Source organism: the organism of the source record quoted next, unplaced genomic scaffold (assembly GCF_019419815.1).
Source record: "Pyrus x bretschneideri cultivar Hongxiangsu unplaced genomic scaffold, Pyrus_bretschneideri_v1 Contig5, whole genome shotgun sequence".
Classification (NCBI taxonomy): Eukaryota; Viridiplantae; Streptophyta; class Magnoliopsida; order Rosales; family Rosaceae; genus Pyrus; species Pyrus x bretschneideri.
The window spans coordinates 9,268,304-9,279,586 of NW_025999787.1; positions in this window are offsets into that span (position 1 = coordinate 9,268,304).

The following is an 11,283-nucleotide window of genomic DNA, read 5'->3' on the forward strand; positions in this document are numbered from 1 at the left end:
GTTTTGTTTCTGGGAACTCACACGAGAACTTCCCGATGGGTCACCCATCCTGGGAGTGCTCTCGTGCGCTACTCGCTTAACTTCGAAGTTCCCATGGAACCCGAAGCCAGTGAGCTCCCAAAAGGCCTCGTGCTAGGTAGGGATGGGAATATACATTTAAGGATCACTTCCCTGGGCGATGTGGGATGTCACACTATGTATACTCATATGTGCTAACAATCTATGACATCTAGATTACTAAACACACACGAGTTCATTAACGATTTGAGAACTACTTAAGAGACATGAAACCTAGTGTATGGCATACACATCAAGGAATTCATGGTACCATTTGCAAGACGCTAAAACCGAATTAACAACATGACATCTGTGTTGACTCGCATCAAATACACTCAACTCAAACCAAAGTGGTGGCCAATTGCCAAGATTAAAATCAAGCTCATAAGCACAGTAAAATGATACTCAAAGTGCATGAAACTTCATAAATAATTAAACTAAGAAATTAAGAATTCATAGTTAGGCTACATTGTAGCCCTAGCGAAAAGAAATTAGTTCCGGAACATAATCGGAAATATTATTGAGTTCATAAAATTAAAAGAAAATTAAGTTTAGAAAAGCTTGAAAATCTCTTGCTTTGCCACTGCCTTCTTCCCCTCGATCTCTACCTGCCGCAACCTTTTTCTCCTTTTCTTTTCTTGCTAAATGATGATCAGTTTGCCTCCCTTTAATTCCTCTTCTTTTTCTCTTTCTTTAATGAACAACGACCAACCAATTAACTATATTAATCACCCGTTTTTTCCTTCTTTGTCTTGCCCACTTTTGCTTCCTTCTTCTACATGTCTTATTCTTCCTTTTCTTCTTCCCTCTTTCATTCATTTCTTCCATAATGAGCAGCCCTAATTATCTCCAAATTAATGTCAATTGAACTCCAGCTGTTCCTTTTGGTTTCTTTTGTCTTTCCCCTTAACTTCCTTCTTTCATTCTCCGTAACCAACGTATACTTAACATCAATTTATTGTTGACAGTAAAGGAAGAGATGGCAATTGAATTCCTAGATGGCCACTTTGTGCATTTACACACCTCGATTTATTTCTCAATGAAGAAATACATAATCTTGTGCCTTTTACTTGTTGTTGATTGCTCCTTAGAAATTAATAAGATAGCAGCAGTTTTTTTTTTTCCTCTCATCTATGTAGATGAAACGATAAGAGCAACCTTTCATGAGCTTTGTGGCCACATGTTCTTCTATATTTCTCATCTTGCATCCAATTCACATTGAAATCAATTAGCACATGGTGGTCTTGGCTTTTAATATTTCAAATGAACAAATGGTTAAATAATTAGAGCACTAGATAAATGGCCATTTAAAATAAGTACCAGACTCACTTGACTAGCTTTAAAGATCAAAGAGTTATGACATATTTCTCCATCATGTTATTTTAGCCATAAAAATACAAATGACAAGTAAATGTAATTTTCGGGATAAAATAAGTATACAATTTGCGCTCATCAAATTGTTCACATACACAGAGTGTGTGCTCATCTTCTAGTTGTTACTAGTAAAACGTGATGCACTACCCACACAACTGAATGAGAAAAAAACATAAAAGTACAAATTCTCAAAATGATTAAAGTATAATATGTGATGAATTTGATTATAATAAAACAGAGCAACGTAGATTATGAATCTACAAAATTGTAGAATAGAAATTGCACGACAATGACTGAGTTCGGGTTGACCTATTTCAAAATATCAAAAATATGAGAAAGGGGTTGCGTACAAGTCTTGGCATTAATATGTAATTTTTGTTTAATTGAGGTGCATTAGGAAACTTGAGAAGTCCATTGACCTCTTATTAATATCAAATGATGTGTCACCAATATGAAATAAACACGTTAATCAACATTTAAATAATAATTCAATCATCAACAACCATATAATTTGGTTCACAAATTTGTTCTACCTAACATTACCCCATACTAATTATGACAAATATGATCAATATTGTAATTTTTGATTGACCTAAAACTAAAATTCCCTAAAAATCGTTAGAGCTTAATTTAAAAGAAACCTTTTTTTAATACAAATATTAATTTCAATTGCTAAGAAAAAACTAACACTAAATCATGACCATAGGATCTTCATCAATGACAATATTATATGCTTTAGTAACATTATAAGAAGGAAACGATTAGGAGAGAAGTCATCCCAATATTAAATTCCAAGAACAAAAAGAATTACTGGACGCGTGAAAATATAATTCCTTTTGGAATTCAATTTTATTTATTTTTACTTCAAAATCGAATGCTAATCTAAACTGTATTGAGTGATGTGAGAGTGTATGAGCCTGAGTGCAGTGGAATTAATATGAATGGAGGGTTCGAGCTCGAGTACGGTGAGATTAATTCGAAGTCGTTAACCATTAGTGCAATCGACCACAAAATCGAGGCCCAACCCATAACCTATATGCATGGCTGCTGGGCAGCTGAAACGGTGAAACCTATGTACAATACCTATAAGTTATCCCAGCTAACTTTGTCTGATTTCATCAGAAAGAAGGAATTAATACTACATGACACTGTTTTATCTCTTATGTTACTACGCTGCATCCTGCACGTGAAAACTGATAAACCGAAGAGGAACTATTAATATATGGCAGGTGTATTGGTGCATTATCAGGGTACAAATTAAAGGAACAAAAATTCTGCCCATCAATCGAATTACTATTAATATATGTTCCAGTACTCTGCTCTCAAAATTGGACCACCAGTACATAGCTATATAGTTTGTTTGGTTAATTTAGAACTACTTCTGTTTATATGTTTGGGCATTTTTAAATATTTACAACCTAAAACCTCAAGAAGTAATTCTTCACTCGTCCAAGTAGTACTACATATCTTACATTTGCTCTTGAACATGCAAGAAGCTAATGCTGTTGTTTGTCATGGACTTGCTGATTAGCAAGGAGATATATACTTTGATTTGTTAATGATGAGTCTCATAATTCATAAAGCATCCTTTTATAATTTTGATTAGGCTCCATTATATATAACTATTTGGGAATCTAACCTTAGACAAAATTTAAAAAATACTATCGCTTTTATCTTTGCAGCTGCTGTTGTGGAGGATTTTATTTTCCCGGTTAGAGTGCGTCTTCTCATTCTCTTCTTCCTCGTATCTCAAGGGTCAATGCTGGATTGCTTCGGTAAATAAGTTCTTTTTTCCCTTCAATATATTAGGTTTTGAGTTCAAATCCTCTCTCTTTCTAATCTCCTATTTCTTTTTAATCTAACTTAAAGTAGCACGTAATATCGCTTGTATATTTCAAGGATTATCTTTTATTGAAACACATTTTTAGGCCAATTGAATAAACCAACCCCTAGCTAGTTTGATGGTTTCACCAGTTAACCATGTAAAGCTAAAGAACCAAAGGTACATCCTGGATATTTTAACCATTTAAATCTTTTAATTACTTGATTAACCATTATATATATTTTACGAAGCGGTGAGGAGAAAAAGGTAAACAGGCCAGGCTGTAGCACAAGGCTGGTGGTGGGGGTCCTGTTGAAGCACAATCCTTGATCACATATTATCTTCTCCGAAGATGAAAATCTCCCGTCATCATTTGTAAAAGCAATAACAATTGGAGATCAAAATATGGCTGGTAAATTGGTTCCTTTGTCCCCAAATATCAGGACACACTTTGTACCCTAAAGTTATATCAAGTTTCTCAGCAACCCCAAAACAATCCATCCCGTCCGTACACGTGGTTATTAATGGCCAACCAGATGATTAACATTGCACATAGAACAGGAGAAATACAGGGAACAAATAATTCACATAAAAGAATTTGAATTACGTATGAAGGAAGTCAAGTTCACCATCATCATCTCGTTTGCAATAGCAACAACAATGAATTGCTAATTTTCTCCCCTTTGTTAAGGGACGAGATTGTGACTCTCGAGAAATATATGTTTACATCTTGAAAACTTGTCAAATGATGTATTTTAATAAATATATATTACGTGGCAGTGTTTCGAATAAAAAAAAATGGCTCAAAGGAAGTTGAGAGTCAACGTTCGCAGTTATTATTTACTAACCTCTCCGTTGTTGAAAAAGCTGCCTCGCAGAAAGTTTCAGTCAAACCACGAAACCCTAGTTCTCATCACAACTCACAAGGCGTCCAGGCTTCTTCTGGAGAAGACTAGGGTTTCAGACGCACCACTAAAAGTTGGCAGACCCCAAAGGGCGTAATCGTGTTGAAAATTGAGCAATCTTCATAGTGATTTATATCAAAGCATCAATGATTATAATTAAACAATATTGGTTCCACATCTAAAAAAGGTTAGCTTATTCTTACAGATGGCTAGGGTTCGGGTCAAATCTGCCAGAGAAACATAAATGATAAGATCATAATATTCGATGGGATTTGAGAACATCAGAGTTAGACGAACTAACCCCCAGAGTTCAAAGAAATATTAGTGATAGTACTTAATGAAATTTAGCATCAAAGAAACTAATAAACCTATGAATCTAGAGCAAGAACAGAAGAAAGAGAAATAATTATCAATAAAAAAGAAAGAAAGTGAGGAGGGGAAGATGGAGAATGAAAACAAAAAATCACGACTAATATATATAGTTCTTTCTCAGATCGATGGATAAAATCCCAGAATCGCAAAATCCCTTATCCTTAAACAAGTCTAAAATCAAAGGATGAAAGCTAGCTAGAACCTTCCATGGCAGAGAGAATGAGAACAGATAACGATAAACACCAAGGGAAAGTTATACGTACTCTGCAGAGGTGAGTAAAAAGCAGCCACGAGTGATAGAGATTAGTAAGAAGAAGCCATGAAACTCAGGATGGATAGCGCCAGATGATGACGAAATAAACGCTTAATTGCTTAGAATCTTGGTTAATTCATCTGGCGCTATCCCTCCTGAGCTTTATAGATCCTCCCTTACTTTAATAATTCTACCATCAAATTAAAAGCCTCCATTCATTTCAAGAAACCCTAATCAAGGCTATAGTGGAATCAAGGGCCAGATCCCATCAAAATCTGAACAAGAGATGGAGAGGGAGAGCTCATCTGTTGGTGGGTGGGTTAGAAAAGTGAGGAAAAAGGGTGTATTTATAAGAGGGGTAGAGACCTGAGAGTTGCTTCTATTGGAACACGAAGAGCTTAGACTAAGTAAAACGAGAGAGTTTGTGTGGAGGGACGGTTTATTTTAATATATAATTATGATTTTTATTTTGTGTGTAATTTTGTTGGTTTGACATGACAGTGCTTTATTTGTTGTTACTTTATACGCTGCCGACTACTATACTCATCCTCAATGCTGGCATGTTATAAGGTTCTGGTACAATACATACTAATTAACCTTTGTTTAGCAACTTTGCCCTAAGTAAACTCCAATTCTCTTGGCGAAGGTCGCAATGCGACAAGACCTAGCAAGTACCATCCCATATGTGTGTGTGTGTGTGTGTGTGTGAATATACAATATTTGTACACTCTCAACTGACCATTAGTATTCCATCTCTAATATAAGTGAGTAACATATTTTGAAAATTACGTAGCGGATTGAGTTGCATCTCTCGTGTGGATATGTCTTGTTGCTATTAGTGAGATGATATATACATGATTATTTGCAAGGGTACAAATAGTTTTATTCCTTCAAATCAATTTTGTACAAATTAAATATATCATATTACAAGCACTCTTCAAGGCCTAAAATCTAGGATTATAACTCATGCATTACAAGCACCCTTACCTCCCCCCAAGGATAAAGATTCTCAGGATTCTTCTAACTAAGTATATGTTTAAGAGTACCTTGTCTTAAATTATAACTCAAAATCTAGTTCCTAGTTAACTTATTTCACTAGGTATTTATTTTATTTAAATGGACAATTGGTGGCAAGCCGCGGTTATCCACCACTTCCAGGCCTTGAGAAGCTATGGGGGTTATCCACCCCTTCCAGGCCTTGAGAAGCTATGAGGAATTTCACCATGCCAGTGGCCACAGTCAAGCAGACTCACCATCAGAGCATCAAACCTGAGACCTCCCATATTTTTTTGTTATTGAGAAGCCGCAGTCGATGCCCTTACCACTAGACCACTTGCTGTGATTAGGTATTTTGTTTAGTTTGAGAAAGGTGAATTGTTACAAGGTTTAGCTGTAAATAAGAAAATAAAATTAGCATGGAACTTGTGCATAACTCAATTGACTAAGAAAATCTTTACTTATGTACTCGAGGACTTAAATTCAATATCCCCTCCCAATTGTCACTTTTATAAAAAAGAAATATGAATTATTGAGGTATTGATTGATTACTTGATAGCTTAAGAATTAATTTAACTTGTGAGTGGGTTCAACCATTGTATCAACTGGTCAAATGACTGCACTTCACTATCCTAACATCACATGTGAGAAAATTTATACTTTTGGAACCCCCGACTTACTCGTAATCATCATGAGTTAATTAATAATCGCAATTAGCTCTACAGTCTAAGTCGGCAACATAAAGTCATTCTCTTGCATTGCACTCCCACTAAAGACGAATATTTGTTCATTACCCTATTTATTATTATTTGATGAGTTTAAATTTTGAGATTTGTATTTATATACTACATAGATCTTGAAATTTAAACTCATCCAATAATGATATATAAAGTAGTGAATATCACCATCACTTAACAGTGATGACGAGCAAAAATATTCCATCCCACTAAGAGCTACCAAAATGAAAGACCCGTTTTCAAAATCCAGCAATTACCTCAAGTTTAAGTGCTTCAACACCTTATTGACATTTTTTTCTGTTTTTAAATTGCGATCTATCGATATGATTATCTCAGGGGACTTTTTACCATTCTAAGATTCTGCTTTACTCCTTTTCTTTTCACATTTCTCTTAGAGACAAAATATAACATAAAGTTTTTTACTACTAAAAAGAAAAATTACTATATTTGGTGGAGCATGTCCCCTTGAAAGGATAATATTTATAATGCATATAAAACTTGTGAAATAATACTTTCTCCACTTTTTAAAAGAGCTAGGTGATTGGAGGGGAACTGAGGAACCCTTTGTAGGGGGGTTTGTATCTTTAATTTTGTATGTGCGTGGCAGCCTGGCAACAATGGCACCACAGAATCAGGGAGAGGATCCCAAAAGGGATTTTATCATTAGGGTTAGGTGATTAAGTTGGATACGAGTCTCTATCCTCGCCGGATCTTCTTTGTAAGGATTTTGTGGATTCGTAAATCATGTATTTTCATATTACACCGTGCGGTCAGAAATTATTTTAAATATTTTTATTCCAAAAATAAACATAAACAATACTTGACAAAAACTGACTGCACGATGTACGATAAATGGACGCGATTCACGGATTCCTAAGATCCTCACCAAAAGGATCTAGAGAGGATCCTGTTGGGTTGGATCCAAATTTGAGAAATGTTAGGCTCGTTAATGATAAGGAAGAATTTCGTTTCGGCTTTTTAGCCAAAATGGTCCATGAGATTTGCATAACTTATCATTGATGAGTTATGCAAATCTCATGGACCATTTTGGCTAAAAAGCCTTTCGCTTCAAAACACTTTGTAGTCAAGTCACTAAACTTTACGTTTGTGATCTGAATCATTATATAATAAACTATTATGTAAAGTTTATTCCTGCAGTAAAAAAATGAAATCATTTAGTCATCGAATTGTATAAAAGTATAGTCAGTATTGGAAGTATTATGAATTGTCTATTTATTTGATATAATTGATTGACTAAACAACCTTAGTTTTAATTATTTTTTTTATAAGGATGATCTTTACATGATGTTTTAGAATATAAACGATTTTAATCATAAACACGAAATTATGTGAATCGAGCACAAAATGTTTTGAAGATGAATTCCTCTTCATCCTTGGGGTGAAGAGAGAGGGGAGGGGGAGAGGGGGGGGGGAAGCATTTCTCTTGAAAAATTTAGTGTGATTCTAACTCGCGTGATGTCACAATATATTCATAACGTAACACTACCATGTTAAAAAAATTCAATTAAATAGTGTTCGTTTTTCTAATTATCTAACATATATTGTTATTAGTATAATAGTGTTTAAATAAGAGTGAGCATGAGATATGTATAAATAAATGTTACGGGTCGACCGATTGTCTTCACTTAATTTAGTTTCGGTCAAGTAAAGGGGCATTCGTCCCCCTCAACAATATGTTTTTCTTCTTTTTTTTTTTTCCTTTTTTTTTTTTTTGAAAAAAATAAAAGGCCGGATGGTTTTGCTACGACAATCCATATTTTTTTATTAAAAAAGACTTGCAGAGATATTTCATCCTGCTCCTGTCCATCATAAGGTAATTTACTCAATAATATGTCTACCCATTAACTTTGTTTTAGTATATAATCTATATTTGATATTTCTTGAAGAGCTGGGGAAAATTCCTCCGGGAAATGAATCAATTATTCTAAGCTCTGCATCCCATCTCATGAGGAAGAACAGTCTTTAGGTTAGGGGAAAAAAAGAGGGAAAACTTCCATGTGACAAGTCTTGTGGTAAACATTGGATTATAAGACGAGAGCTGTGCATACTGCAATGGGGCCAGTTTATTCTTTGCCTCTGTAAATCTGCTATCTCTGGCTCTGTGGGACGTCTCGGCACTTGCACCCAGAAGGCCACCACCACTACACCTACCACACCACACGAACCCCACTGGGTCAGGAAGTATAAAAGCACTTAATGGGTTTGTTAAGGTAACAACTCATGGCAATCAAATGAAAACACATAAAATTTTTTATTGACATGAGATGTCATTAACAGTGTATTTATGTCATTTAAGCTATTTTGTAGAGTAAATAATAGACTCAATAGAGACCATAGAGAAAAGAGTACTCAATAAACCCTCTATTACTAGAGAATGACTTACATAACATCAAACGACACAATAACAGTGTACCTTATCATATAATTAGTTGTTCTTCTCTCATCTCTGTCTTTCTTTTTTCTTCTTTTTCAGTGCCTGTTGCAGGTTAATTTGCTCAATTTTGACAGTTACAGAATCAGGTCCCCCATATTCTCTAAACCCTAAACACTCTTGGCTCGCGAACCCATCAACCCAAGCCTTTTTTGCTTTAGCTTCTTTCTCAAAAGTGAATTTCTTTCAACTTTCTTGGCTCTCTGCTGCCTAAAAGGACATGACTGGCCCTAATACCCTCTGACCTGCATAATCAATTGCCATTCCATTATACCTGAAATTTTATGTTTTCTTTATTCTTCTCTTGTAAAGAACTATAAAGCTGTTTCTGGTTCTTCTTTTTCCTCCTCGACGAATTGTGCGCAGTCTGATTGGCCAATGACCTTAATGACCCCACTCATGCATGCGGATCGATTCAGTTTTCATTCACAAAAGAATATTTGGCAACTTAGGTTACTACTCAAAATTATTTGTAGTCGATTTACAAATTAAATTTTATGCAGGTTATTACTATATAAAAATTATTTGCGTAAAAAATGAATTACAATTAAAATTATTTAGTCAATTAATTGTAGCAAATAAATGAAAGATTCATTTAGGCAGTGAACTATAGTATTACAAACCATTTATCTATTTGTTATAGTAGGTTGATAAAATGACCTTAGTTTCAATTAATGTATTATAAAAATAATCTTTACAATATGTGGAGAGTATCAATCCCACATCAAAAAAATGAGAGACACTGCATGTGCTTATAAGTAGTTTGATTACTCCCCAAATGGCCAATTGGTTTTTATGGTAGAACCTTAACTTTCTTCATAGTATCAGAACATGTTGCCCACATGCGAAGCCAACGGCCACACGTGTTCCACGTCATTCGATTTGTGTTGTTCACGTACACTTGAGGGGGCATATTGACAATAGCAATCTCCGATTAGTGTTGTCCACGTACTAAACCTGAAAATTTACCACATTGAGGGAACGTATTGACAACATCAATCCCTCAATGGAGAAATGAGCGACCTTGCATATGCTCAATGGAGAAACGAGAGGCCTTGCATGTGCTTATAATGAGTTCAGTTTCTCTCATATTGCCAATTGGTTAATAATGAAAGCTTAACTTTCTTCGCAAAGTAATTTATAATATGACTAATATAAAACATAAATATAAAGTTCTATAAATTGGCTATAAAAAATTGAATAAAAATTCCTACTCATCTCATATTTAAGTGGCCAAATACAATTATTTACAGAAATTGGAACTTTCGATTATTAGCACTCTAGGGAAAGGGATTTCGGGGAAAAATAAAATCTAATGAGCCCATGAAACAGTATGACAGATTCACATGCATGTGATGTGTGTGATGTGTGCAGAGGCAATAAAATGTGTCATGTTTAATTAGTTCTACTACGACGCCACCTACGCCTACAAGATCCACTATGCATGGACGTTGCACTTGGCCATACACATCCGGTTGTTGCACTCATATATTTGAATTTACCTATATACATCTATAGATGTTCACCGCATACAATAATTTATATCATAATTATCATTAATAGAAATTGTATTCTAATTATAAATTAGACCTGGTATACGAATGATGTTTTGTAGTTCAAGTTTATTAAGAGCATTTACGCGCACTAGCATTTAAGATTCGGTGTTTGATTCTTTATTTCTTTATATATCTTGTATATAATAAAAAAAAAATGGTGTACGTATGACAACTGCACCACGACAATTTAACTCACAACTTAAATAGCGTCAATTTGAAAAGCTCCTATTGAAATCAAATGTGTTAGCTAATTATATTCTCCTTAATTTGGGTGTGTATAGAGGTCACATTCGTTCTAATTCGGCAATATTCCTCGGTTTTGTTTCATATACTCATATTAGTTATCTCATAGCTTCTGGATCTAAATGGATTATAAAAACATGGAGCATCACTATCTTGAACTAATCATTTTGACGTGTTACTCTCATGTGGGGAAGCAAATTGTCTCTCTACCTTCTAGGCTTCTACTCGGTGTGCTAGAAATTTTGATTGTAATGGAGATCTTTATTTCTCAAGTGCTAGAAATTTTGAACACTATTTTATGATTGGTATACATAAGTTAAAATTTTAGGCCAGGCTCGGAGTGCATGAATATATAGTTTGAGTGTGGCTTAAGAACCTTCTATAGAAAGCAACTTCAAATTGTGTGGGTAGTGTCAAGCATTACTGAGGTTTGAGGTGTCTTTTAAGCAATAATTTTGGTATTATATCTCTTATTTTTTTAAACATTCGTTTGATAATTTTTTTATGTTTTAGTCT